The sequence below is a fragment of the Diabrotica undecimpunctata genome, chromosome 2, assembly GCF_040954645.1.
Source record: "Diabrotica undecimpunctata isolate CICGRU chromosome 2, icDiaUnde3, whole genome shotgun sequence".
In the NCBI taxonomy this organism is placed as follows: domain Eukaryota; kingdom Metazoa; phylum Arthropoda; class Insecta; order Coleoptera; family Chrysomelidae; genus Diabrotica; species Diabrotica undecimpunctata.
This window is the reverse complement of record NC_092804.1, coordinates 6,874,880-6,893,645: the sequence shown is the minus strand read 5'-3', so window position 1 is coordinate 6,893,645 and position 18,766 is coordinate 6,874,880. Positions and strand designations below refer to the sequence as shown.

The following is an 18,766-nucleotide window of genomic DNA, read 5'->3' as shown; positions in this document are numbered from 1 at the left end:
TACTGTTAATTTTGATTTGTAATATTAGTTTTAGTATTAAATATCCGGGTCTCCTCAAGACATGTCTCGGATATTATATTTTACAATGTTTTACCATATGAGTGTCAATACATATCAGAAAGGATTTTAACAGCAAAGATAAGAATGGAGAAGAAAGACCTGAACATTATCAGGGGATAATGTTCAGGTTAAACAACAAGGGAAACGTTTTATGACGAATTGCAACAAGTAGTAGATCAAGTCAGAGAGAAGATCCTTCTCCTCCTAAGTGCCTTCTCTGTTGAGGTTGGCAATCAATATGGCAAATTTTTCTCTATTCTGGACTTGATGAATTAATTCATTTCCTCTTGTGTGGGTCCAATCTCTGATGTTTCGTAGCCAAGATTTTTTCTTTCGTCCTATGCCCCTTTTCCCTTTAATCTTGCCTTCTAATATTACCTGGAGCTGCTCAAATCCCCTATGGCACATTATGTGTCCTAGATATGACGACTTTCTAATTTTGATAGTATTGACTAGATGAGGGCGTGTATTCATTGCTCTTAGTACTTCTTCATTCGTAGTTCTGCTGGTTCCAGAGGGAAGATAATAATATTGAAAGTTTTTAGAGCTCGAATAACCATTATGGACGAATCGGAAACTCGGAAACGAAACAAATACTTTGGTTAAACAAATAAAAAGGGAACACTGGTAGAGCTTTTCAAAACCGATGGAACACGACTTCTACGCAACATAGAAAGAAATATGGAGAATGATCAGAGGACAAAAAAAAAGAGATGAATGAACTAATAAAAACGAAACACATTCAGAAGGAAACTTATGCAGATTACTTTCGATATCTATTGGCTAAAAGTGACGATAATGAACAACCATCACCAGAGGTGACGGCAAGCGATGAAATAAATATTGAGAAGCAAGAGGTAAAGGATATATAACAGACAGAAACACGACCTGACACAGAGAGAACAAAAAGAATGTTAGAAACGGCAAAGATAAAAATACTTGGGTGGTCAAATACTATGGGACAGTGCTAGAAGTACAGATATACGACGTAAATGCAAGATGGAGAACATCAAGGACTGGGTAAAAAATAGAAGAGTAGAATGGAATGATAATATAAGCCGAATTACAACAAATAGAGTAGTAGAGACGACAAAGGACGGTTCCCCAATAGAAAGACGATCAGTAGGAAGACCACGGAAACGATGGAACGACAACTTACTGAAGGAACATTAAATAACAAACATGTCCACATAAAAAGAAAAAGAGGAAGACAAATTTTACCATTTTCAACAAGTGTCTTTCTATGTCACTTCTTCGTAAAACTTCATCGTTTGTAAGGTAAGCAGTCCATAGAATAGGCAGATGCCGACGAAAAATCCACATCTCGAAGGCTTTGATCCTATTCAGTCTTCACTGTTAGTGACCAAGTTACCACTCCATAGCGCACAATAGGTCAGACAACATTTAATTTAATTTGTAACTATAATCACAACAATAAACTATCCTGAAAATAAAATAAAAAACTAATATTACATGGCTATGTTATGTAAGACAAAACTACATAAAAAAACAAAGAAGAAGAAGAACTTTGCGGCTGCTAATACTTTTGACAGTTATGACGTAAACACCAAAATCAAACCCGCAAATAATGGCAATTTTCTGTAACCAAAATATGTATATGAAGCCACCTTGTCAATTAAAAATGTATAGCAAAACAAACAATTGAAATTGTTATAAAATTGTCAAATTTTTGTTAAAAGTCAGTATGTAAAAAAGTACAAATTCATTTCAAAATTTTAGTATGTCATCCTCACGATCCAGAAAAAGTTCTCGTTCAGGATGCCTAAGAATAAGACCTGCCACATATTGTAAATTATTTGGTGCAAAAAAGAAAGTTTCCAGAAAACATTCAAGACGCAGATCCCGGCCACGTAGAATAAAACGAGGCAAAAGTCGTAGTCGTGCAAGAGGTCGCTCTAGACGGGGTAAATCTCGAAGACGGCGTCACAGAAGAGGTCGATCAAAACGAAGACTAGCTCGCAGAAAATCTAGGGGACGTCGTTCGAGAAGACGAGGCGGTAAACGGGGTAAAAGTAAACGCGGAAAATGCTCCAGACCAGGTCCTGTAACGCACAATCCATTCTTCAACTTTTTACGTCTATACAGGCGTCAACACTGCGGAAAGCCAGTTCATAAGATAGCGGAAGAAGCCGCCAAGAGGTGGTGCCAAATGAAAGCTGAAGATAGGAAAAGATTTTATAGAGAAGCTTGTACAAAAATTAAAAAGAAGATCAGAAGTAAGCGAAAAGGACGTGGACGGAGAAGAAGTGGAAGAAGAGGTGGAAGAAGAAGTGGCGGAAGAGGCAGAAGAGGCAAGAAAAGTAGTTGTGGGGGAAGGTGTCGTTAAAGAATCGAGCTCTGAACGTGCGTGAAGTCCTTGTTTATATTTTTTAGTGATTTTCTTGTATATTTATACAATAAAAAATATATTTTCAACTCAAAATTGTTTAATTTAAGGTATATTAACATTAATATATGACTATCTAGATGAGATTTTTTGATATTTAATTAGTTTCACTTAAGAATATTTTTATTTTCATACTTCTACAGTTCTTGATAGGAGCTGACATCCCTTAAAAGATCCTTTCAGGCCAATCTAGTCTGTCTTTTTTTTTTCAGTACCTGTAGGTCTGCTACCACATCAGCCGTTTTTGTCTCCTTGATTGTTTCTATCGACAGTATAGCTCACAATTAAAACTTTCTCCATTAAACATTGTCATTTATGGCTCCATAAACTTTTATTTGACTTTCCTTTCATAAGTTTCTAGCAGATTCTTATTTGCGAACTCGTATCTATCATTTTTTACAGAGATATATAAATCTTTGAACAGCTTCAATGATGTGTTTGTTTAAAATTAAATTCTTTATAATGTGTGTTTGACGAGTGGCAATTACTGACATACATTTTGTTTTAAGAACCTTTATTATAATCGGTTAATCAAAAAGTTTTGCCTTACAGTAATTTGAAAAGACCCATTTTTCCGTTTAGAGTAATAACCTCTTGGGCTAGCATCTTCATTAATATTAAAAAAAGTTAATGTTCCCCAAAAATCCCCCAAAAGAATTCTATAAATAGATCTGACATCGCCTCTTTCTCGTCGAGTTAATAAAGAGAACTTGAGCTCTCTTAGTCGGGTTTCGTAGTTTAATCTGCCATAAATAAAAAGTAGCTTAGTAGCTCCTCTTTGTACCCCTTTCAGTAACGAACGATGGGCTAAAAGTAAGACTGAAAAAGTCACAGTCTTTGCCAAATACCTGGAGAAAGTGTTCTAACCACATACTCAAAACAACAACGCTGATGTAAAAGATAATATTTAATTGTATTTAGAATATCCATACCAACGAGAAGAACCATTGGAGAAATTCACTGCCAACAAGTTTCCAACAAAATCCAAACAGATCTGAATCTGAAAATGTGCCCAGAATTCTATATAATCACTGGAAAAATTTTAAAATAACTGCCCAAGGCAGGAGAGCTATATTTAACAAGATATTTAACGCAATCTTAACTGGTTACTATTCTTTTGTATGGAAAGTACCACAAATCATCTTACTACCCAAACCAGGCAAGCTTGTAGAAGAAGTTAAGTCCTATAGACTTATCAATCTACTTTCAATATTGACAAAGGTTTTTGCAAAACTACTACTAGAAAGATTTCAGCCAATCTTCGTGGAACAGCTGCTAATACACAACCACCAGTTTGAATTTAGAAGACAACATACTACTACTGAGCAAATTCAGCAAATCTGCAATTCCATAAACCAAGCCATAGAAGAGAAGAGATACTGTTCTGCAGCCCATTTGGATGTCCCGCAGACTTTTGATAAAGTCTGGCATATTGGCCTGCTATACAAAATAAGGCAGATACTTCCTCTTGACTACTTTCTAATCCTCAAGTCCTATCTTTCCGACTGCCATTTCCTTGTAAAAGTGAAGAATCAGTGCACTAACTTATATCCGATTAATCTGAAATTCTGATTATATCATTCAATTCCTATTTAAAATTAAAATAAACTTATCAAAAAAAAATAATTTTCGAAACTTTTGTCTATTAGCGAGTTCTGCAAATAATGGCCTCATATGTCAGCTCATTTTTTTCTAGTAATTTACACTAATGTAATCTTCGTGCAGTATCAACAAGAAAATAAATGTGTAACTTTAAAAATTTGATCGGATGTAACTCAAAATGGCATCCACACAACATAGAACATTGTTATTCAAAAGCAACGAAATATTTTTGGTTCGGTAAATTGCTAAAGTGCATCTCTGGACAGAGCACGTGACCAACAACGAGGTGCTAAGAAGAATGGGCACTGAGAGAGAACTCCTAAATATTATAAAATACGGAAAAATGAGTTATCTAGGACATATTTACAAAGGAGAAAAATACAACTTCCTACGACTTATAATGGAAGGGAAAGTGGAAGGAAGAAGAGGTCCAGGAAGAAGAAAATGCTCCTGGTTGAAGAATGTAAGAGACTGGACAGGCATGGACACACATTCGATACTAAGAACAGCTCAAGATGGAGAGCAATTTGCTGTAGTTAGAGCCAACCTTCAGTAATGGAGAAGGCACCTTAAGAAGAAGAAATTGCTAAATATTCGAGATACCAGATTTTTGCCATTTGATTTAATGGGACTGTTTAGTATATCGTTCGTTAATCTACTTCCTTGGAGAAGTAACACGATTTGTGGTCTTTTTTAGGAAATAATATTTGACAAAGGAAGCGAACTAATACAAACTTGTCTTTCTCTTTTTACATTTTCAGTGATATGATTAAATATTAAAAACATCAAATTTTGATAAATTTTAAAAAATCTACGTGTTACGTTTAATCCAGTCTTTTTTTATATAAATATGCTTCATAATCCTTATTTTATGACTAAAACCGAGGCTTTACCTTATTAAGCAAAACGGTCCATAATTCACTGCGTGATTTATACGATCGCCCTGTAAATACCCGGAATTTTCAACTCAAATGATAAACAACCTGATGTAATTGGTCGACTGGCTATACAAAAATTGTTATGTGCACTGATATCGCGCACACACCCTTTATAACGCCAGGGACCTGCGGTTATTATATTCACATTTCCCGAGGGATCAAAAAAAGCAGGATTCCACACCACCAATTATTACACTTCTGTTTCAAAACCTAATTTAGCGAAAAATTTATCACGGGAGGTATCAAATCAAAGCCAGCTAAACGAATTAAAGGCTACGATGGACTCCCTTTCGCCATATTTCAACCCGAAATCCTCTCTGTGGCAGTTAATTTGCAACAGTAATTGTTTTTCTAATTGTGTCAATATTTAATTTTATTTTGAAGATATATTTTGCTCGGTGGTGTTTAAAATGACAGCAACTCGTTATATTTCACGCATCAGACAGGTGCCAGTAAAAGCTTTTTTTATTTATATCAAGACATTCACGTAAATATCGGAGTATATATGAATTGAAAAATTACTTTTTTTTGTTAGATGGAATCGTAATATTGCTAATTGTTTCCAAACAAATACAAAATTTAATTTACTTGGTAATTGGGTTATTAACATTAGGGAAAGACTGTGTAATTTGGACCAGTACGTAAAACGATGCGGTTCCATAATTCTAAAAATTGAACATTTAATGACATCTTACTATACTTTAGCAAATAAAAAATGAAATGATTTATAAGCGTGATCACGTAAGTTTATCGTATCGTTTAGCTGTCCCGATGATTTTTCCATTTTTCCAAATTTAATTTAAACGATCTTCTTCTTCAGGTGCCATCTCTGCTACGGAGGTTGGCAATCATCATAGCTATTTTAATTTTTGAGGCAGTAGCTCTAAATAGTTGTTTTGAGCTGTATCCAAACCATTCTCTCAGGTTCTTAAGCCATGAAATTCGTCTTCTTCCGATGCTTCTTCTGTCATCTATCTTTCCTTGCATTATGAGTCGCAGGATGCCATACTTCTCGCCCCGCATCATATGTCCGAGATACTGTAGTTTTCTTTCTTGAATTGTACTTTATTCCCTGAAAAAGATACGGTAAGGTTGTCGTTCTGCTTAAAATCTCTACCTAACAGACATTTATATGGTATGGTTTGGTTTGGTACAACATAAATGAGTAAATCAATAAGTATGTCATTAACTTTCATTTTAAACAACACAGAACCCAAAATTTCTAATCTACTTTAGTTAATACCCTGGAAAGTTTTCTCAGGAATATCAGAAAATTCAAAATTGAAAGATTTTACAGTATCTAAAGTTATTAAGGATATAGCCCTACCTGAATCTACAATAGAATCAATAAAAATAGAAATTTTGTCCTTCAAAAGACAAATTGGCAACATATACCCACTTGCATTATGCTGTTCCACAAAAAGTGCAGTGTTACTTTCTACCTTGACCTTGGGTGGATTCATCCTGGACTCATACTTGGGGCAATTATTTATTTGGTGATCCATTGCTCCACACATATAACAGGAACCCTTCTGTCTAGCTGCTTTAGTACATTGAACTGTAGAATGCCCCATCTCATTACAGTTGTAACATCTAATAGTTTTGCTTCGTGTAGCTGGATTATTTTTAAAAGTAGTTGGTCTTTGCCAGTCGTATTTTGAATGTTCATGTTTTGTATTTTAGTTTTTCTTTGCATTAGGTTTCTCTCTTCTATCGCTTATTCTACCTTTTCGAGAACTAACAATTCTTTCATACCTCACGATGTCTTCATACAGGGTGTCTTTATCACGATGCTCTTTTGACATAATAAAATTACTTAATTTCTTACTCCACAAACCAATGGCAATTTGTTCTTTTGTTTCTTCAAATGGCAGTTCGAGTGATTTTTATAGAGAAACTTTCACATGGAAATAAATGGAAATATTCTCATTTGGATTTTGCGTACACTCTTGCATCTTTCTCCATAAATCTGTTTTATTTTGTGAAAACAGAAACGTTTTCCGGAAAAATGTTTTGAATTTGGACCAATCTGTGATTTCTTTATTTCGGCCTATAAACCAGAACTTTGTAGCACATTCAAGATTGCTTTTGGCTGTTTGGTAATTAAGTTATAGTGGCATTTTTGTAAATATTGTAAATAAGTTCACTATACCTATGGTCAAACCTGCTGTCATTCATTGCGTCTATAAGGCTGTCTATTTCGATCGTGTCGAACGCTTTATGAAAATTTATGAAAGTGAGGACAAGAGGTTTGTCGTATTCTATAGATTTTTCCAATTCTGCCTGCTGTCTCGGTTCATAAAAATTTAATTTTTTCTCCAATCTTTAGCAGCGTTTTAGTATATGGACTTATTTTACTATCTGATTTTCTTTTAGGACAGTACACTCAGTGACTTTCTTGTATCTGTTCTTGCGTTTATGATGCAAATATTCAAGTAGTTAAGATAGTTCTCGGAGGTTTCATGTAGTAGCAGCTTATTATTGATATGTGCCTGATATTAGTTGATGTCTGATGGAAGTATCCAGATACCATGAGATTTATTTTGAATCATTATATTCCTTTCCCTTTTTATTTTGATTTGAACTTTCGCTCGTATCATTCTGCTTGTGGTCGACTTGTTGAGTACTGTTAGACGTTTAATTATTTGTTTTTTGTCACTTATAATGTAGTCGATTTCGTTCCTTGTTCTACCATTTGGATTTTCGCAGGTCCATCTTTTGTACATCTTTTTGTGAAAGAAGCTTACATATACATGTTCAATAAATTATTCTGGAGTAGGAATCCTTTTTATATGGAGAATACATAATGAGGAACGCACTCGATGGATCATTCTGCTTGTGGTCGACTTGTTGAGTACTGTTAGATCTTTAATTATTTGTTTTTTGTCACTTATGATGTAGTCGATTTCGTTCCTTGTTCTACCATTTGTATTTTCGCAGGTCCATCTTTTTTACATCTTTTTGTGAAAGAAGCTTACATATACATGTTCAATAAATTATTCTGGAGTAGGAATCCTTTTTATATGGAGAATACATAATGAGGAACGCACTCGATGGATGGAGAGGCGGCATCTCCATTGCAGGAAAAAAGATCTCAAACTTAAGATTCGCAGACGATACAACACTGATAGCAACATCTGAAGAGGAGATGACGAGACTGATAAAGAGAGTAGAAACCGAAAGCAACAAGTGTGGGCTCAAGATTAATAATCAGAAAACAAAAATCATGATTGTGGACCACGCGAATATCCTCCAAACAACAGGCGCCCTAAATCAATTCGAGAAAGTAGACGAGTCCACGTATCTAGGATCTTCCTTAAGCAATGCAGCCTCCTCCCATACGGAAATTCGCAGAAGAATAGGGATGACCAAGAACGCGATGAGTCGACTGTCAAAAATATGGAAGGACCGCTCTTTATCCAAAAAACTCAAAATGAGACTAGTACGGACACTCATTTTTTCAATCTTCAGTTACGGTGCCGAAACATGGACAATAAAATCAGAGGATAGGAAAAGGATTGACGCATTCGAAATGTGGTGCTGGAGACGAATGCTACGCGTCTCGTGGACGGAGCACAGATCCAATCAGTCGATTCTCGAAGAGCTAAACATTCAGACCAGACTCTCCTCTCAGTGTCTTGCAAATGTTTAAAAGTTTTTTGGCCACATTGCGAGAAGAGACAATGACAACTTAGAAAGACTAATTGTATGCGGAAACGTAGAAGGACGTAGAGGCAGAGGACGCTCACCTATCCGATGGTCAGATCAAGTACAGAAAGCCACTGGAGAGACGTTTTCCGAGTCCATGAGAGCAGCCCAAAATCGCAAGAGATGGAGAGAATTGACAGCCCGCATTGTAGGAAATCACGATCCTCAGCAATGAGGAAACGACAAGAGAGAGAGAGGAATCCTAGTAACGTTTCTCCTCGGTCATTTCATCCTGGGGACTCGAATTTTTCCAAGGATGTTGCTAGCTCTGCTTCTTTTACACCTATTTTTGCGTCGAAATCACCACATAAAAGTGTAAATTGAGTAGTAAATATATCGTTATAAAACATTTCGAATCCTTCGTCTGTATGGTTTGTTGTTGAAGCGCATACTTGGATAATTTTGAGTTGATATCGACTTTTCAACTTCGGAATAAGATATGCCACTCTAGATGATATACTTTCTCTATGTTTATTATCTTGTTCGCGTGGTTTTTATGGACAAAGAAACCGATGCTTCCAACTGGTGTAGTTTCAGGGCCAATCTGATAGAATATCTGTCCCGATTTCAGAGTTTTCAAAGTTTCACCTCTCTTTATAACTTTGCGAATACCTATGACATCCCATTTAATTTTAGTCATTTCAGTTTCCATTTCTATAAAATACTGTCTCCTCGAACAGTAGACTTCTAGCATTGTATGTACTAACGTAAAGAGTTATGAGGTTTCCGTATAGTCGATTTTTTGTCCCCGCAGAATCCTTGGGACAGACTGATAAATCAGTATGAGATTTTGGACGCATCCTACTTACCTGGGCTAAATCTACAATCTAAGTCTAGTTACATTACAATATTGGACATAAACTCTTAATTGCAAAACCAGTAAAATTAAATTTCACGACAAACCAAACCAGTTTACAATTTTTTTCACCAAATTTTTCCATTCTGAGATGTAATATTAATTAGAACATTGTTATGGAAAACGTTCAATATATCGTTATTTTTTCTTAAAGGGTACAAATTACACGGCCTTCCCCTAAGTAGATTTAACTTATATCATCATTATAATTAAGCAAAAATAGGAAATATTTTATTTAATTGTACAAGTGTATGTAGAACTTAATGTCTGCGGCCTCAAACGCAATCCTAACTTCGTTATACTGGTATCCTCAGACATGCCTTACATCAGAAACATAAAGGATAACTTACGTTCCTTGCTGTTCACTCAATTAGTTACTCAAACCGAATAACTCGCTTATTAATGAATACCATCATCAGTTTTAGTACATCTAGTGTCTTCTATCAAAACAGATTTAACTTTTGTTCGCTAGCTAAGGGTCCGGCATTGTCTAGTGGAAATAGAATGATTAAAGTGGATACTGTGCATCGGTCGTTGATATCCTACCCTAACATTTATAATTCATCTCTCCTCAATATATGGGAGCTCGTTTTGTTGCGGTCATTAATTAATTTGTAATATAATACTTGATTTAATTGAATATACGACGTTAGAAGCATCATAAATTGTGTTTGATTTATGTATGAATAATTTGCTTTATGGGCCCACAATTTAGATATATAAATATCGAATAAACCAAATAAATAGCATTCAATAAAATATCTGGAGCATAGAGTAATAAAATGAAATAAGTATAAAAAACGTGACGGTAATAAAGTAAAAATCATAAAGAGCTACGTATATTATTGTGAAAATAGCATAAAAATGCAAACATTTAGTATCTGGGCAGTTCCAGAACTACCCGGGCTGACTTAGAGATGGCGGAGGTAGCTTTAAAAATATTACTGTATTAGAATGTACACATTCTATAAAGGATGTTTTAAGTTTGAAGACGGCACGGTCTTAAGTATTAGTGAAAATGGAGATAAATAAATTAGTTATCGTAATATGACACAATACTTCTGTACCTAGTATATGTCAGTACCTGGTACTGGCATCATTGACAGGTTTCAACCCAACTAATATAAAAGTTTAACCGAATTGTACTCTATAAACTCTAGATAAATCTGTTGTTTCCTTTGGAATAATAAAATATTGGGTAGCAGAGTTTAAATTAAGCCGTACGAGCTGCAAATACGACCATCGCAGTGAAGAAAATCCACAGTGGAACTCGATGATCATCTTCTAAAAGTGTCTGAGCTAAAAAGTGTAGCATTTCAAAAAGTGTGGTACACCGCATAGTAACTGAAAATTTTGACGTGAAAAAGCTGTGCGCCGTGTTTGGCACAACGGGATTCTTTGTAATTAGTGGACAGTATTTTACACAGAAAAGTTTGGAGTGTCACAGCGGTGTATCCGGAGGCCATTTAAAAATAAAGAAGACTCTAGTCAAAGTTCGAGATCGATTCTACTGGATAAGATCGCTTGGATGTTGAGAGGTGGTGACGTAAAATGTACAGAATGTGCAGCTAGTAAAGGTCCTGGAACGAGAAGCCAAGGTTTGAGGCTTTCGAAAGTCTCGCTGTTGGTCATTCATAATTATCAAGTCTCTATTTTTAATTTGTTAATTTTTACAGATAATAGTAAAGATAATTTAAAGCCTTTATGTTAAATGTAAAGAATTTGAAATTTATTTCTAAAAGAATGAATATGGTCTAAAATTTATAATGCGTAAATAAAATCTGTTTTTCTATCATTAAAAGCCTTTTAATGTTCTGCTACACGTTTGTTAAATTTCTACCTGTTTGACCGATGTAAGTTTTTGGACATTCGCCACATTTAAGTTTGTATACACTTAAATGTAAGCGCTTTTTCTTTTGGCTCTTAATGTTCTTAATATATTTGCCTGTTGTTTGTTCTAAAAGCTGGTAATATTTCTTTCTTTTTTATTTGTAATTGCTTAAATGACGTGTTTCATTCGTGTATTTTAGTAAATAGGTTACTATATTAAACTCATCAACTAGTTGTTACAAAAAGAGTTAATCACTTTTATTTTATTAGACAATTGACATACAGAATATTCACAACAATTTAGAACTGACAAGAATACCTAAGTGACATATTTAATGATGCGATAATTTTGAACAATTATGTTTTAGTCGAATTTTTTAGTTTTATTCAAATATTCTTCGATTAACTTATTTATATAGGTACATAAAAGAATACCTTGTATGTTAATAAAATACGACCATTTAGCAATCGTTTAAAATAAGCTCTATTTTGATGAAAAACTAACATCAACTGACGAATGCGTCAGCCAGTTACTGCGATCCATCATTTTGTGAAAAACAGCATTCTGCGATAGAGATCGCTTTTCCGAAAGTTCCCAAAGTAGATAAAGTCTACCAGAATGCATTTGCTTTTTTAATTTGGCTGATAGATCTTTAGTATTTCCATTTTCTATGGCAAGTCGTGAGCGGGCTTTTAGGCCACCGTTTGATATATGGTGTGTACTCAATAATTTATCATAATTTACTTCTGGTTGGGGCTAATTTATGTTCATTACGTGAAAACAAATAACGATTTTAAAGAAAATTAATATAATTTTATTAATAATGGTAATCAAACATAATATGAACATAATTGTTTTAGCAAATTAGAGAGAAAACGAAAAAGAAATGTGCATTTAATTTAAAATTATATTAAACAAATAAAACAAAAATTAAATATTTTCTTTTCTGCGATCTTGTTGACTTGAAAAAGTGGCAAATTATAAATAAAATCTTTTTCAAAAATTTTTCCTATTAGAGCTTATCAGCATTTGCCAGTGAATATGCCAGAAATATCTCCGAAGAAATAATTATTTTTGCAAGCATAGGGTAACAGGTACAGTAGTTGTTATCTTAATATTTTGGATTTTTGGAATGAAGACCAAGGAAAGACAAGAAAAGCGTTGGTTGATCACCCACACGATGGACTGACGATTTAAGAAGACTAAATCAAAACTGTATGAAAGTGATGCAAGATAGATGGGGTTGGAAACATGTGGATGAAGCGTATGTGCAGCAAAGGACTTTCGAGTCTGGCTGATGATTTTATTTTTTTAAAGAGAAGGGGTAAATAGGATATTTGAAGATAGGCTTTATAGTTATATGGTTTAAAGCAAACAGTGAAACATAAGCATACTAACAATAAACAACAGTACGGGGCAAAAATCTATATGCACAGATTTCAAGGCAGTTCCTAATAAACTAAATCCTAAGCAGAGCAAAAACTAGACAGATTAGTTAAAAATGAACCTAGTTTTAAAGACTTAATTCGCAAAAATCATGCCTTAATACCCAGAGGATATAAAGAGCTGAGTCGTGATACACATTTCGAAAATGTCATCACGAATTACTGTTACATATATAAAAATGGACACAACATATAAATCATCTCATATTTATATTTGCTGATTATATAAGATACTGGATCCAGTTAATCAAATATTTAATTCTTTTAAGATAAACTTACCCGATGGCTTATTAATATTTGAAGCTAACGTGTATTACTATAGGCAGTGACTTTGATTAACAGCAGCAATATGTTCGTATAAATATATATCCGCCTTATATTACGTTGATCATCCATATGGCCCTAATGAATACCTTATCCTCTTCTAAATCTGAAACAAACAAACAAAAATATTAAAATGTACCAGATATTAAAATTATTGGCTAAAGAATTTTTCATACAAAAGCGGCGTTACGTCATTTTATTTAAAATTTGCATAAGATCATCCTTAAAGTTGAAATTTCCCTAACACAGCTAAAAATCCCATTCTATAATACGTCTTGGTGGACAAGACGTATTATGGAATGGAGGCCCAGAAACTACAAAAGAAGCCGAGGACGACCACCGACTAGATGGACCGATGATATAAAACGTGTAGCGGGAAACTGGCTACAAGCGGCCCAGTGTAGAGAACACTGGAAAGAGCTGAGGGAGGCCTATGTCCAGCAGTGGACACGATTGGCTGATTGATGATAACTAATCTACCCTAGTTGCGGCATTTAGTTATTAGTACGTATAATGTTTATATATATATATATATATATATTGTCATACTTTTTCTTTCCCAACCAAAGAAAAATAAATAAAAATATCCATCGGAATAAAATTTTAAAATATCATTATAAACAAAAATGTATATAGTAATTTAAGATAAGATTTAGTGTAGATAAGAATAGAAATTTGTTTGGCAAACGACCTTTTTCCGTTTCAAACAAAATTATCAAAAAAACCCTTTGTTTAGAATTAGAAGACATTTTACCTGTAAGTTAATCTTTTCATTGTTTGTATAGTCGAGTATTAAATGACCATATTCTAATCTTTTGAAATATGTAAATGATGTATTGACAAAACCAATTTTAAAGTAAGCTATTTAGTTTTTCTCTGAAACCGAAATTAGGCTTTTTCAAAATCATGGTAAACACAATTTGAGCTTTTGATTGGACGATCGTTTTTAAATGGGAATTTGGTGAGCCGATCATGAGACGGGAGAAGTTAGTCATATTTTGGTCATCGAAAGGAAACAGTCGTTTGTCTCAAGATAGGGTGTGGTTCGTGAGTTTGGATACCGGCGTAACGAAAAGAAGTGAATAGTTTGAAGAAGGAGATAACAAGTAGATTAAAAGAGGTCCTTGTATCTACCGTGGGCAATTTATAAAGTATATGTGAAAGTATTCTTACGGCATCAAGTTGACAAAAGGAGGTCCTGGTGTCATAAATAAGTAGCTGAGTTTGGAGAAGTGAAGCAGGTGTTTTTTGTGTAGTCTGCAGGAGGTTTGCAGAGACGTTAAGAAAGAACCGAGGTGCCAAAGAGGAGAGATCACATCGTTGAGGAGACTGGACTTTTCTGGGTATGTTCCAACATACAACTCAAGAAGAAAATAAGCTGTAAGTGTTTGTACAATTAAATTTTATATCTGTGAAAGATCGGTTTGACATCATGGTCATTAGCATTCAAATTTAAGAACTGAGGTTTTGTTAGGCTAATCAAAAGTTTAAAGTTTTGTTGTTTCTGGTTTCCAGTAAAGAAAATTTTAAGTAAAATTGGTTTTCACGTAATATAAATGTATGTAGCTTTATAATCTTATTATTATAAAAATTTGATTTATTTTCTTGTATGCTGATTGATAAGATAACGACAGAATTTAATAATTGTTTTTTTGTAATATAATATATTTGTATTCTTATCCTTTCTTCTCTCTCCCGATAAAAGACAACTAGAAAATCTTTTGAATCCATCGAACACAGGTAATATAAGGATTATTTTACTTTTGATAACAAACAAGTTATATAATTTTTTATTGGCTCAATAAACCAAGATTAAAGTCAAAATAAACAATCATAACAATATATATATATATATATATATATATATATATATATATATATATATATATATATATATGCTGTCACTATTTTTCCGGGATTGACTCCGCGTTGTAAAATGCTGGTTTTCTTGAAAACCATTGTTTTGGCGACGTTTCGGCAAGGTCTCACTTGCCATTCTCAAGCCTGGTGGATCTACTTCTCGTCGTTACTCGATTAGTACTACTATATATATATATATATATATATATATATATATATATATATATATATATATATATATATATATATACAAGGATTTCCACTGTATTCCTTCACTCAACCGTTTTCTCCAATTTTTCCTGTTTAGCCAGTCCCCTTCCTGTAGGTTTCTTCTACTCATTGCTTCGTCCACTTCATCTCTGAAAGATCTTCGGGGTCTGCCTCTCTTTCTTCTTCCTATCGGGCTCCACTCTGTTATTCTATTTATCCACCGATTTTGATCTGCTCTTCTGACATGTCCGTACCAGGTTAACCTCTTCTGTTCGATGTAGTTTATTATGTCGGAGTTCATTCCCATTGTCCTCTTAATCTCCATGTTATTTATTCTATCTCTTCTTGTTACTCTGCAGCTTCTCCTTAGGAATTTCAGCTCTGTTGCTCTTATTTTGTTTTGGGTTTTCTTATTTATTGTCCAATTTTCACACCCATAAGTGAGGATACTTCTTGTCATGGTATTATATATTTTTTTCTTTGTTTTCATGCTGATGTTCTTATCCCATAGTACCGGGTTCAATTTTCGTATGCAGTCTCTTGTTTTTCCTAGTCTATTTTTTATATCTTCCTCCGTTGTTCCTTTGTTGATATTATGAAGCCTAAATACTTATACTTGTCTGTTCCTTTGATTTGTTTACCTTCGTCTATTTCCAGCTGTTTTATTTCTGTATTCTCCGTTGTTAGGTATTTAGTTTTCTTTAGGTTTATTTCCATCCCATTCTTTGTATATTCCTGCTCCAGTTTTCTCATCATAAAACTGAGGTCATCCTCGTCTTGTGCGATCACTATTTGGTCGTCGGCAAAATTTAGCGTATATAGATATTCGTTCCTTACTGGTATACCCATTCCTTCGCACTTTCTTTTCCATGGTTTCAGGGTTTTTTCCAGGAATATTTTGAACAGGGTGGGGGATGTGGAGCAACCCTGTAGTAGTCCCTTTGTCGTCTTAAATGGACTGCATATTCTATTGCCCGTTTTGATAGCTACTTCGTTATTCTTGTAGAGTGCTTTTACCGCTTTTATTAATCTTCGTGGAACTTCGATGTCTTCCATTGCTTCCCATAGCTTGGTTCTAGGTATTGAGTCATATGCCTTCTTAAGATCAACAAAAGCCAGATGGACGGATCTATTTTTGGCCATTATTTTTTCTATTAGTTTTTCGACCGTGTAAATGTGATCTAAGCATGCTTTCCCCGCTGTGAAACCTGCCTGGTCTTCTCCGATTTTATCTTGTATATATATTTCTAATTTTTCCTTTATGGTCTTTCCATACAGTCTGCCTATAGACGATATAATGCTGATTCCCCGATAGTTTTCGCAGTTTTTTCTATTTCCTTTCTTATAAGGTGTTATTATTTTATTATTATACCTTTATTATAAGGTATTATTTATTAGCTTCCATATTTCTTTTAATACACATGTTTTACTTCATAATGACGATATTAGATTTTTGTTTTGATACAGGGCAGCGACAACCGCTTATACATATTTCGACCTCTTTAGGTCTCGTCAGAACGGTATAGTCACTGCTCTGAACCAAAACAAAAATCTCTCCCGTCCTAGACAATAGTTATCAAAATAACTATATACGGACGTAACTACTCCATCTAAAAACAAAAAGAGAAATCAAACGATTTCTACCTAGCGAAACCGAATTCAATTCGGTCGATTCGAAAATCGTTTGATTTCTCTTTTTGTTTACACATGTTTTAGTTAATCGAAATGTGTGTTTCATTTGCATATTAATCTGGGTAGCATTTTACTCATAAAATTTAAGAATATTGTAGGCTACTGCTAGCAAAAAAATGCCAAATATATAATCACTTTCGGTAATCCGGATACTTTTGGTAATCTGACCCTTTTTAAATACCTTAATATTTAAACCTTTTGGTCCCATACCTGTCGGACTATCTAGGACATATAGCTCCACCAGATTGTATGATTTGATGGCATAAAGTTGCTGTTTATAATTATATCGATTGATATCGATTCGAATGGAGTATCGCAAACTTAAGTGCAATGTAAATGTAACATGGTATTAGATATTAGGTATTGGCTATTGATTAAAAAAAACCAAACTCCGGTTTTTGTTATTACCGGTTTTTTTGACCGTTAATATATGCCAGTTTAAAACATAAGAAAACACTGGTATACCCGAAAACCGGTATTCTTTCCTTATGAAAACGACAAAAACATTGGAAAAGTTACGTACAAGCAACTCATAATTGGAAATCCTCAATCATCATCATCATCATCAATGGCGCTACAACTCTTCGTGAGTCTTTGCCGCGTTTACTATTGCCTTCCATGTTTGTCTATCCTTTTCCAGTAATTCCCATTGTCGCACTCCCATTTGCTCTAGATCTTCTTTCACTGCATCTTTCCACCTTTTTCTAGGCCGCCCTACAGACCTTCTTCCCTCTGGCCTTTCCCAGAACACTTTGTTCATAAGGCGATTGTCGTTACTGCGTATCACGTGCCCTGCCCATCTGAGTCTATTTTCCCTAATATATCTGACTAGATTTTCTTTTCCGAATAGAGACCCTAGCTCGTTATTGTATCTGCCCCTCCATTCGTTTGTCACGCTGTCTCTGCAAGGGCCATATATCATTCGAAGAATTTTACGTTCCCACACCAGCATATTAAAATATATAAAATCCTCAATGTCATATTTAAATCTTTACTGATAGCACACTATTTACAACTTATAGTTAACGATTTATCTAGTGCTAAGTTAATGATATAACGCCATTTCGGGATATCATTGACTAGGCGTAACTAACATTACATTCATTTAATTAAAAAGTACCGACCCAATAAACTACATTACGATTATTAAGTGACCTCGATTGCTTTTTCTTTGCCTTCTTATATCATCGGAATTCTATTACAAATCGACTCGTTACTAGACCAAATCTGTTTATAAAAAACTGCTAAATCTTCAAGGTTAGACTTAAAATTGCAGCAAAAGTATTTTAAAATTAGACACGTATGTTATACAATATGTGTGCTCTAGATTTGTGACTAACAAAATGTTTTTTGCAATAGAATATTTTTGATACTTCTAATGTTTTTGTATCAGTGTATTTATCTCAATATTTTTAAGATATATCTTTTATATCACAACTTTTGTCAAATTTATTATATTTTAAATTTCATTTAAGAGAGAGCTTGAGAGTTAACTACAAGACAAAGAAAACTTAATAAGATTCCGTTTAATTACTACAATTATTAATCACATGACGCAAGTTTTATATTACATGGAGTATAATTAAGCAACGAATAGTTTATTCAAATCTTAAATCCGTCTGAGACATACTTTCTGGTTCTCTAGGTATAGAGTAATTGAGACTGAATATTCTGTTAAGTTTCCATTCAAAGCAAATATTTGCACTAACTTCTTTTCGTCCGATTCCTTTATGCCGGCTAATTTAGCAAATTAAGCTGAATGTTAGGTCATAAAACAAAGACTAAAATGCTGAAGGCTAGAGCTTCGTATTTATATACCAGTAATAATAAAAA

General features: G+C 34.1%; 1 protein-coding gene across 1 annotated transcript in view; it reads right to left on the bottom strand.

The window, feature by feature from the left end:
- The window catches only part of LOC140433158 (uncharacterized), a 56,436-nt gene extending 43,195 nt beyond the window's left edge, over positions 1-13,241 (bottom strand). Inside the window, exon 1 of the mRNA XM_072521203.1 lies at positions 13,127-13,241. The gene's annotated coding sequence lies outside the window, so the exon portion shown is untranslated. The remainder of the gene's footprint in view (positions 1-13,126) is intronic.
- Positions 13,242-18,766: the final 5,525 nt, after the last annotated feature.